Genomic DNA, 10426 nt, shown 5'->3' on the forward strand with positions numbered 1-10426 from the left:
TTTCCCTGGGGTGTGGCCTGCACCACCTTTTACCTTACAAGACATAAAAGCAAAGGGAAGAGAGTGGGGGAGTGGGGAGAGGGGGAGGTGGAGGAGGGGAGGACCTCACACCACCAAGAAAGAAGCACCGGGAGCATAGCTCATCTTTTGGACTGGAGGTTCCTGCTCAGAGAAGCTCCTAGCCCAAGGGAAGGTTGATGACAAGGACCTTGCTCTAGAGCCAACAGAGAGAGAAAGACTTCCCCTGGAGCTGATTGCCTGAATTTGGACTTTTAGCCTCCTAGAGTGTGATAGAATAAATTTCTCTTTGTTAAAGCCATCCACTTGTGGTATTTCTGTTATAGCAGCACTAGATTTCTAAGACACAGACTCTGGACCTCTTCACCATGATCCACATGTGCATTATGCTCTGTTAAGCAGTTTTCATCTTTTTTTCTCTCTATGCTTCAATTCGAATACTTTCTATTTACAGTCTTCCAGTTCACTAATTCTCTGTTCAGATGGATCTCTTTTCTGACGGGTTTAATCTGTCACGAAGCCCCACTGTCTTAATTTTGGATATTGTAATTTTCAGTTACACGTTGCAGGTTCTTTTGAAAGTCTCAACCTTTCCCTCTATTTTCTTGAGCATACTAATCATAGTCATTTTAAAGTCTCTGAAAATCTAATTTCTGTTGGATCTGTGTCTTTATCTTTTTTTTTTTTCTCCGTTGGTTTTTGGTCATTTGGTCTTGTTCTTGTTGTTGCTGTTGTTGGGTGCTGTCAAGTTGATTCCTACACAGTGACCCTATATCACAGAGCAGAACAGCCCTATACAGCTTCGTAGGCTGTAATCTTTATGACAGCAGATCACCAGGTCTTTTCTCCCACAGAGCTGCTGGTGCGAACCACATACCTTTTGGTTAACAGCTGAGCACTTAACCATTGCACCGCCAGGGCTTCTAGATTTTAATATGACTCGCACTTTTTTAAAAAAAAAATTAGATTTTTAGACATTGTGGTTTAAAAATTGTAGGAAGATGTTATCTCCTCCTAAGAGGGTTATGATTTTTTTCTGGCTGTCAGGTAGGGTGTAAGCAAACCACCATAATCCTGCCAAGTGTTTTTTTTTTTTTAGCGTTTATTCAGTCTGCTCTACTCAGGCCTTTCTGGGACCTTCAGAAAAAGCCTGAGGTATTTTTTCTCCTTATTGGCAGGACTTGAACTCCAACTTCTTTATCACTGAATTGTTGCTGAAATGTTGGCTGAACGCCTTAGCTTCCTGGCTTATCTCTTCCACTGGGCTCTTAGAGTCTTATCCTAGGCCTGCACAGCTTAGAGTAGCTGGGCCTCAAGAGGAGATTGCAAACAAAGTTAAGGCCTCATTTCCCAGGGTTTTCTCCTCTGGGATTTTTCAGCTGAAATGATAGTTTCTTTGAATATCCCAAACTTCAACATCTATCTCCTTAGAAACAGGTATTTCCACCACCTGCTAATAGTCTATACCCTATTTTGGCAAATGCTTTTAAGGAAAAAGTTGGGATGAATGTGGGTCTCACCGTTCTGTTCTTTCAGGAATCACAGCCCATTAAGTCCTGTTGGTGGTGGTTACTCTCCAATATTTTTAAGCAGTTATACTATGCATTTTGTCTAGTCTCTACTGTTTCTTTATCAAGAGAGTTAATAGATTAAACCTACTCTGTCATGGCCAGAACTGGATGTCACTTGCACCTATTAAAAAAATATACATACATAGCTACCATTTTCATTAGAAAAGCACTAAGTACTTACCCTACATGTTATATCTTTTGATATGCTTTCATTTGTCCCTGAAGCATTTTTTTCCCGATAGATTTTTTTGTGTTCTTCGGAGTAAATTATTTTAATTGCTCTTTTTTCAAATTCCATGACTCTTTAGCCTATCAAAATTCCATTTTGCTGTTGAGTCTTCTAATAATTTTTTTTAATTTCAGAGGTTATATTTTTCAGTTTTACAATTTTTATTTGAGTTTTTCCTATAATTTCTATTTACTCTCCTTAGAGTTCCTGTCTTTTCATTTATTTAAATATATTCTTTTATGCCATTGAGCATAGATAGAATTTCTGCTAAATTTTATCTCTGTCATCTTATGATTATTATACACTGATAATCATTTCTCTTGAGAATGGGTCACATTTTTCTGATTCTTTATAGCAAGAATTTATGAATTGTATTCTGGATTTTGTGTTATGTTGTGTAAACTATATGTTGTATTATATTCTTCTGAAGACTGGTTTTTTGTTTGCTTGGTTGTTTTTTGTTTGTTTGTTTCAATTGGTTGGTTGGCTTCTTTAGAAGAAAATCAAACTGGTGGACAATATCTTTTGGGTAGCAGATCAAATCTCAGTAATTTATCTGGGCTGCTTGGAATCTGTGCCACTTGAAATCTGTGCCCATGTATATATTCAGATTTAGCCAAAGATTTGTAAAGAGTATATATGCAGAATTAGGGGTAACTATCCCCTAACTCTCTCCTTTCTGGTACTCTCCACTCAAGTTTCAACAGTTTTGGTTGCCCAAGTTCTGTCCTCTTGTCTTCAGACCAGAAAGACTACAAGTATTCTATAGAATTTTAGCCATGCTGTATGGTACAGACTGGATTTGCCCTCAGGCTAGCTGCTATGAAAACAGAAAACTTATCCAGTGCTGTTTCCTGCTTCCAAGTGTCCACTCTGTTTCAGTGAAGAAGAAAAGGCAGAGAACCTGCTTTTGTTGCTCTCCATGCCTAGAAGGAGGGTTTTTTTGTTTTTGTTTTACTTTGTCTGAAGTTTGTATCTGCCCGATGGTCAATCTGATAGTTTGCTTGGCTATCACCAAAAAGAGAAACTCTGCATGCATTTTCAAATGATAACTTTGCTAAGTACTGAGTTCTAGTTCGACAGTTTCTTTCTGACAGAGTATTAAAGATAATCACTGTCTTTTTTCTAATTTCCATTATTGCTATTGAAAAGTCGGCTGTTAGTTGTCTTTCCTCTTTGATTGTTCTTAGAATTCTATCTTGCCTTTAATATTCTAGAGATTAACTACATTGCATAAAGGTGTCAATTTCTTTGTATTTACTCTTTTCTCTATATATTGAGCTTCATGGATCTGAAGATTTATGCATTTTATTAGTTGTGGAAAATTCTCATCCGTTATGTCTTTAAATAATCTTTATCTTTATTCTCTTTCTTCTTTCCTTCTGACAATCCAACTGACTTATACTTCTCTTTCTCTCTTCCTTGAAAACTTCTTTACATATATACACATATTTATTTTTTTCTCTTTTTCTTTCTTAACTGCATTCCAGGTAATTTTAACAGAAATGTGTCCTTTTACTGATTATTATTGACTTGTGTCCAGTTGTCTATTTAGCCCAAACATTTAAGGTTTGTTAGCAATTTTCTTAAGAATGTAATATCAAAAACCAAACCCACCGCAGTCGAGTTGATTCCGACTCACAGCAAACCTATAAGACAGAGTAGAACTGCCCCATAAGGTTTCCAAGGCTATAAATCTTTACAGGAGCAGACTGCCACATCTTTCTCTTATGGAGCAGCTGGTGGGTTCAAACCGCTGACCCTTTTGGTCAGTGCTTAACCACTGCTCCACCATGGCTCTTCAGGAATGTAATAAGCACCTGAAAATCTACCATTTGAAACAAAAGGTAGGACGCTGACAACAATCCACGTTCAATCAAGTGGGTATCCTCCATCCTATTGCCCTATCTCCTTCTACCTGAGATAATCATCATCCTAAATCCTGTATTTATAATTTCCTTTTGCTTCCCATTTTATATGGTCTTATTCAATTTCCATGAATTTTGAATACATGTGTATTTTATTTTCAGTTTCAAACGTTATAAAAGATATTATATTTTATATGTACTTTAGTGAGCTTATTTTTCAATTAATAGATATATTATCATCCATTTAGTTTTTCCTTAGTTGTCATATATTTAGTGTATTTATTTTTAATTTACCTACAATAAAATTCACTTTTTTGGGGGGGAGGAGGGTCACTGCTCTGTGAGCTATGACAAATGCAGAGAGTCACCTAACTACTACTACAATCAGGATACAAGACAGCTCCCTCCCCTCTAAAAGTTCCTTTATACTGCTCGATTTTATCAAAACACCCCCAACCCCAATCTCTGGGAAATACCAATCTGTTTATCCTTATGTTGTTATTGTTAGTTGCCATCAAATCAGCCCCGAACTCATGGTGACCCCATGAACAACAAGATCTTACCATTGTGATCCACTGGGTGTTCATTGGCTTATTTTTCTGAAATAGATCTCCAGGTCTTTCTTCCTAGTCTATCTTTGGCTGGAAGCTCCACTGAAATCTCTTCAGCATCATAGCAACATGCAAGCCTCCATTAACAGACAGGTGCTTTGGCCCAGATTCAAACCCAGGTCTCCTGCATGGAAGATGAGAATTCTACCATTGAACCCTTTTGTCCCTATAGTTGGACCTTTTCCAAATTTTTATATTAGTGGAACCATACAGTATATAAACTTTTTGACTTTAGCTACTTTCACTTAGCGTAATGCATTTGATATCCATCCAAGTTGTTGTATGTATCAATAGTGGCTCTACCGTTTTGAATTCCCACTGTCAATGTATGAGTGTTCTTTTTTAAGATAATATTACAAATTCAACAGCAATGATTATACTTCTTGCATGCTTACTCTACACTGATCACTTCGTTACGTGCAGGAAGAACATACTAGACAGACAATTTAACTATCCTAGTAAAGAATAAATCTATTGTGGTGTTTCACCCATTTTTTGCTTTTGCTTTTACCTTTGTCATTACAACGTATGCCATGTTGCCCACTTTAAATGGAACCATTCATATCCTAGTCTATAGAGTTGTGTCCTGGTCATTGTTTTCCAGTCTTTGATGAATGTACACAATGAGCAGAACCATGATGTGATGTTTGTACTTTTTTAACTTCCCATCACAGTACACTCTCAAAGCAGATAAAACAATCAAAAACTGTTCTTAAAACCTGTTTACTGCCTTTAAACTGTATATATAATGTAAATGTGCACAGAAGCTCAAAGTTGTTTCCCAAAAGGTATTTCCTGAAAAATTCGTGCCATTTGATGGTTACTATGTTTAATTTGGGGGAGTGTTGTGTGAGGGAGAATCTTTGGTTAAATAGGTTTGGAATAACATAATTAAACAAATAACGTATTTCTCTACTCCTTATACTACATAGACTTTAACACATTAAACAGAGAGCTAAATAATGGAGCATTTCCCAGACTTATTTTACTATAAAATTTTTCTTAGGAATTTCATAGAAAATGTCGAACTTGTAAGGGAATCAGAGAGAACCATTATAGGAAAACTCACAGTGGCATTAAGTCCCAATGAACAGTTATCTGGCTCAGTTTAGTGTAGACCGTCTGAGAATGGTAACACAAATTAGGGAAAAACATGAAGCACCTGCAGGAATAAAGTGGGTTGGTGAGAACATTTCTATAAAGAGAGAACATTTGTAAATAGCACCAGTGTATAACAGATCACAGTCAACTGGTGAAAACAGTTTACAGAATAGTTAGCATCTTAGGAGCTCTGGTTTTAAGTGATGTTTCTATTGGCACTTCCTATTTTCTATAAGGTTTCTATAGGCTGACAGGAGATAACTCTTACTTAGAAAGGCAAAGATTTCCCCCCTAGGAACGGCTAAGGTGTTAAACCTCTTATGCTCAATTCAGGTGGTAGATTTAAAAAGTACTGCAGAGGGTAGCTGTGGGAGGCATTGACCCTTAAGATAAAACCTAAAGCCTCTGCTGTGGAAAAGTGAAATGAGAGAAGCATTTTTTTTGATGTCTCCATGATAACCTAATGCTTTTAACTGTATATCCATTCTTATGTGCCCTCAACAAGAGAAAAAGAGAAAACCACTTTACAGCTTTTTTTTTCCACCCCAGGTGTTTGGTAGAAGACAGAAGAGAGATCTGATAATATTTGTGCCTGCAGAAAGTTATCACTTTGTATGATACATTAGGCTTAAGGTTGTATATCATTTGATAGTTTCAATATTCCATGACTACTGACTCTATCTCAATCTCTCATTGCCTTACACACACAGTCACACACACACATAATTTTCATCTACTTAATGCTCTTCCTGAGAAGCCCTGGTGCGCAGTGGTTCAAGCACTGGGCTGCTAACTGAAAGGTAGGTGGTTGGAATCCACCAGAGGCTCTGTGGGAGAAAGACACTTTGTGGCAGTCTGCTTCTGGAAAAATTACAGCCTTGGAAACCCTATGGGGCAGTTCTACTCTGTCTTGTAAGGTGGCTGTGAGTGGGAATCGACTTGTCAGCAGTGGGTTTAATGCTGTTCTTGGACACTCAGATCTATTTTCTAAGGTTTATGGTATGTAATAAGGCACTTGATTACGAAACTGAGCAAAACTAAATGAGTTTGTGTTTCAGCACCACTGAAAGTAAGTGACATAAAAGGCATTTGAAATTCATTTGAAAATGGAGTTTGTGATTAAATTAATAAATTTTCCTGTTAAAGGTGAAGAAGCACCCAGACACAATCTCAGTTCCAGTTTATAGCTTTACAGGTGAAAACCAGAATGCATTACCCATTTCTCCCCCAATGTTCCTACTATAACATCAAGCCCAAGAGCTTGCTTATAATTCTTTTTCCTTCTTCCTTTTATTATTTAATACTCCAGCTGTTATAAAAATAATAACAATAATGAGAAGGAGAAAAATGAGAATAAGATTTATACAGTGATAAAAAATTTCATGTCTTTCAAAATAGATAGTTATATTTTCTTTTATCTTCTGTGAATAATATGCTTGCCTTTTTGTTAAAATTTCATAGTGACTATTAAACATTAATGTATTAACAATGACCAAAATATATCAATAATTAAAATCATAATTAATACTAAACTGAGGTTGGGGAACTGAGGCAGCACATTAACTTTTAGCCCCTGATATTTTTCCTGTGTTGAGTCATAAGAATGCATTTCTCCCTAATACCAATTTTTTGAAGAGACAATTAAAATAGATGAACTGCTGGCACGATTATTGAAAGAATAAAGGAAAGAGAAGGCAAAAATAACAAAAATTAGGAGTAAAAAAAGGGAAATGACTTCGAACACAGAAGATATTTCAAAAATAATAATATAATATGAAAAACTTTGTCACTAAGTAAGAAAACTGAGACAAAGTGACAATTTTCCAGGAAAATAATTTGTAGGAATCAACTACAGAAGAAATATAAAACTGAAAACTCAATACTGAAAAAAACCAAACCCATTGCCTTTGAGTCGATTCAGACTGATAATGACCCTATAGAGACCCTATACTGTCATTTAAAAAATGAATATGTAGTTTGAAACATATACATAAAACCATTCACAAAGTCCAGACTATTTTCTTGGCAAATTAAAATTCACATTCAAAGAATATATAATATTAATCTTTTCCAAATTTTTCCAGAGTAGAAATAAGGATATAATCCTTCACTCATTGTGGGAAGCTATTAGAACTTGGGCCAAAGCTTTGTCTGACTCCTGTGTCTTTTTCTCAGTTAAGTCCAAACTCCAGCAGAGGAAAGGATTTTTCTTGGTTCTCTCCTACTCCAGCAACTGTATTTTGGTTTCACTGATGCTATCTATTGTTGCTTACGTGTTTTCAGTTGCTGTCCTTAGATTAAGTATTCACTTTCTTCTCATTTCTTTGCCTATTGTATCTCTTATTAAATTCATAAGTTATGAATTTAGCTCATTATTTTTTAGCTTTTTAAGTTTAAATTTAAATAAAAATATAGATAACACAACATTTACCAATTCAGCATTTTTCACATGTACAATTCAGAGACCAATTACATCAATTATGTTATGCAACCATCTCTAATATCTATTGCCAAATTTTCCATCACCATAAACAGAAACCTAGTGCTAGCAACTTATCAATTTTTTAGAAATAAATGCCAATGAATGTCTTACATGTAACTATTTTGGGATTGTAGCTAAATCAATAGACATAAGTAGATTGCCAGGACTTTTTTCTCAGTTTGTCTTTGTCTGGAAGCTCTGCTGAAACCTGTTCAGCATCATAGCAACACTCAAGCTTCCACTGACAGACAAGTGTTGACTGCCCATGAGGTTCATTGGCCAGGAATACAATCCAGGTATACTATATAGAAGACAAGAATTCTACCACGAAACCACCAATGACTTCAACAAATTTAAGTACTATGCAATTAATAAAATTTACACATATATGAAGCTAACAAAGATATAAAGAGAACAACTCACAGAATTATATTTTTTCAGAAATTTTACACACTTCTTCAATTACTGACATTTCAGAAAAAAATTTCAGAAAATAGAAGAGGTTTATCTGTGCCATTAAGGCTAGTTGAATTGAGTTCCACCCAGCAGTTGCAGATGGCATGTACACACCCGTCAGCACATATAAAATACTTACAAAAGATGACTTTCTTAAAGCAGGTCTCAAATTTTAAAGAATATATTCTCAGGCCATACTTTCTGATCACAGCACAATAAAGTTACAATTAAACTACAAAATGATAAATAAAATTAATCCAATATATTTGGAAATAAAATCTCTCACTTATAAATAACCAAAAGTAAGAAGAACAACAACAACAAAGAAATAAGAATATTTAAAAACTAGAAAGCAGAAATCCTCACAACTGGACCAATAAACAGCATCATGACAAATGGTGAAGAAATTGAAGTTGTCAAGGATTCCATTCTTCTTGGACCCACAATCGATGTCCACGGAAATAGCAGCCAAGAAATCCAATGTTGTATTGCATTGGACAAATCTGCTGAAAAGACCTCTTTAAAGTGTTAAAAGCAAAGATGTCACTTTGATGGATAAAATAAGCCTCAGCCAAGCCATGGTCTTTTCAATTGCCTCGTATGCATGTGAAAGCCGGACAATAAGAAAGGAAAGCGGAACAAGAAGTGACACATTCAAATTGTGGTATTGGTGAAGAATACTGAATGGACTGCCATGGGCTACTAGAAGAATCAACACATTTGTCTTGGAGGAATACAGCCAGAATGCTCCTTAGAAAGGAGGATGGTAAGACTTCCTATCGTTTACTTTGGAGATGTCCTCAGGAGGGACCAATCCCTGGGGAAGGACATCATGCTTGATAAAGTAGAGGGTCATCAAAAAAGAGCAAGACCCTCAATGAGATGGACTGACACAGTGGCTGCAACAATGGGCTCAAACATAGCAATGATTGTGAGGATGGCAAAGGATCAGGCAGTGTTTGGTTTTGTTGTACATAGGGTCGCTGTGAGTCCGAGCTGACTGGATGGCACGTAACAACAATAACCAAGAAAACGATAATAGAAATACTAAATAACAAAATTCATGAAACGCTGGTAAATTGCTACTTTTTCTCAGAAATTTGTGCAGCTTAATTTCTCCATCTTAAAAAAAATAGTTTTTCAGATATTTAAGAAAGTTTGTATTTTAATTCTAGTGGTTACCTTTAATTCTAATTCTACCTTTCTGTAGTAAAGTTATTTCACTCTTTCTTTGTACAGTAACCATTTGTTCTTTACTAATAACAACAATAAAATTCGATACCTCTTCCCCCACCTCACCCAATTTATATAATATTATTTTTCTTGGTATTTATATTTTTATGTTTAAGTTTGCCTTTTCTCTTGCTAAATGATTTTTCAGCTGTAAATGTTAACCTTTGGCTCTAAGTTATTACAGATGAAACAATCTACAAGCTTATTCTACTTTTTGTCTTATCTCTCCATTCTTGTCTGAGTTTTAATGATTATATCATTCCTATATTGTTCTTAGATCAGAATACATACAATGCTCACTGTCAGCCATTTGCCAAAATTTCCCTAGTCATTCCTTGTTTTGCAAGAGTCTGTCCTCCAGTTTCCTCAGGAAAGGTTCATGTGAATAATACTTCCTGAACTCTCTCCTATTGAAAACTCTCTGAAGTATTTATGCATAATGGACTACTTGGTTAGATATAAACCCTTAACTCATACTTTCTTGCTTTGACTATCTTTTTTGTCTTACTCCACTGTTTTCTGACATTGAGAAGAGCCTACATGATTTATTTTCCTTTATAAGTGATTTGCTCTTTTTATCTGGTTGTCCAAAGGATTACTTTATTATTATTTTTAATCTCTAAAGTCCAGTGATATTACTAAGATATATCTTAGTGTTGAATATTTTGGGTGAATATTCTCTGGTACATTGTGTGCCTTTTCAATATGTAGATTGAAATTTCTTTATTTCAGAAACATTTTTTGTTGAATTATACTTTTAAATATTTGTTCAGTTTTAAGTTTCATTTAATTCGTTTAATTTTTTTATTGTACTTTAGATGAAGGTTTACAGAACAAATAGTTTCTCATTAAACAGT

At 35.3% G+C, this 10426-nt stretch overlaps 1 long non-coding RNA gene across 2 annotated transcripts in view; it reads right to left on the reverse strand.

Annotated features, from left to right (window-relative positions):
• Positions 1 to 10426, reverse strand: part of LOC111822277 (uncharacterized) — an 82548-nt gene that overhangs the window by 58835 nt on the left and 13287 nt on the right. For both annotated transcript variants that reach the window (XR_002825562.1, XR_002825563.1), the window contains exons 2-3: positions 5367 to 5459; positions 4250 to 4421 (exon numbers count right to left, since the gene is read on the reverse strand). This is a non-coding gene — a long non-coding RNA (uncharacterized LOC111822277). The remainder of the gene's footprint in view (positions 1 to 4249; positions 4422 to 5366; positions 5460 to 10426) is intronic.

Source organism: Trichechus manatus, unplaced genomic scaffold (genome assembly GCF_000243295.1).
Source record: "Trichechus manatus latirostris isolate Lorelei unplaced genomic scaffold, TriManLat1.0 scaffold00150, whole genome shotgun sequence".
Taxonomy (NCBI): Eukaryota; Metazoa; Chordata; class Mammalia; order Sirenia; family Trichechidae; genus Trichechus; species Trichechus manatus.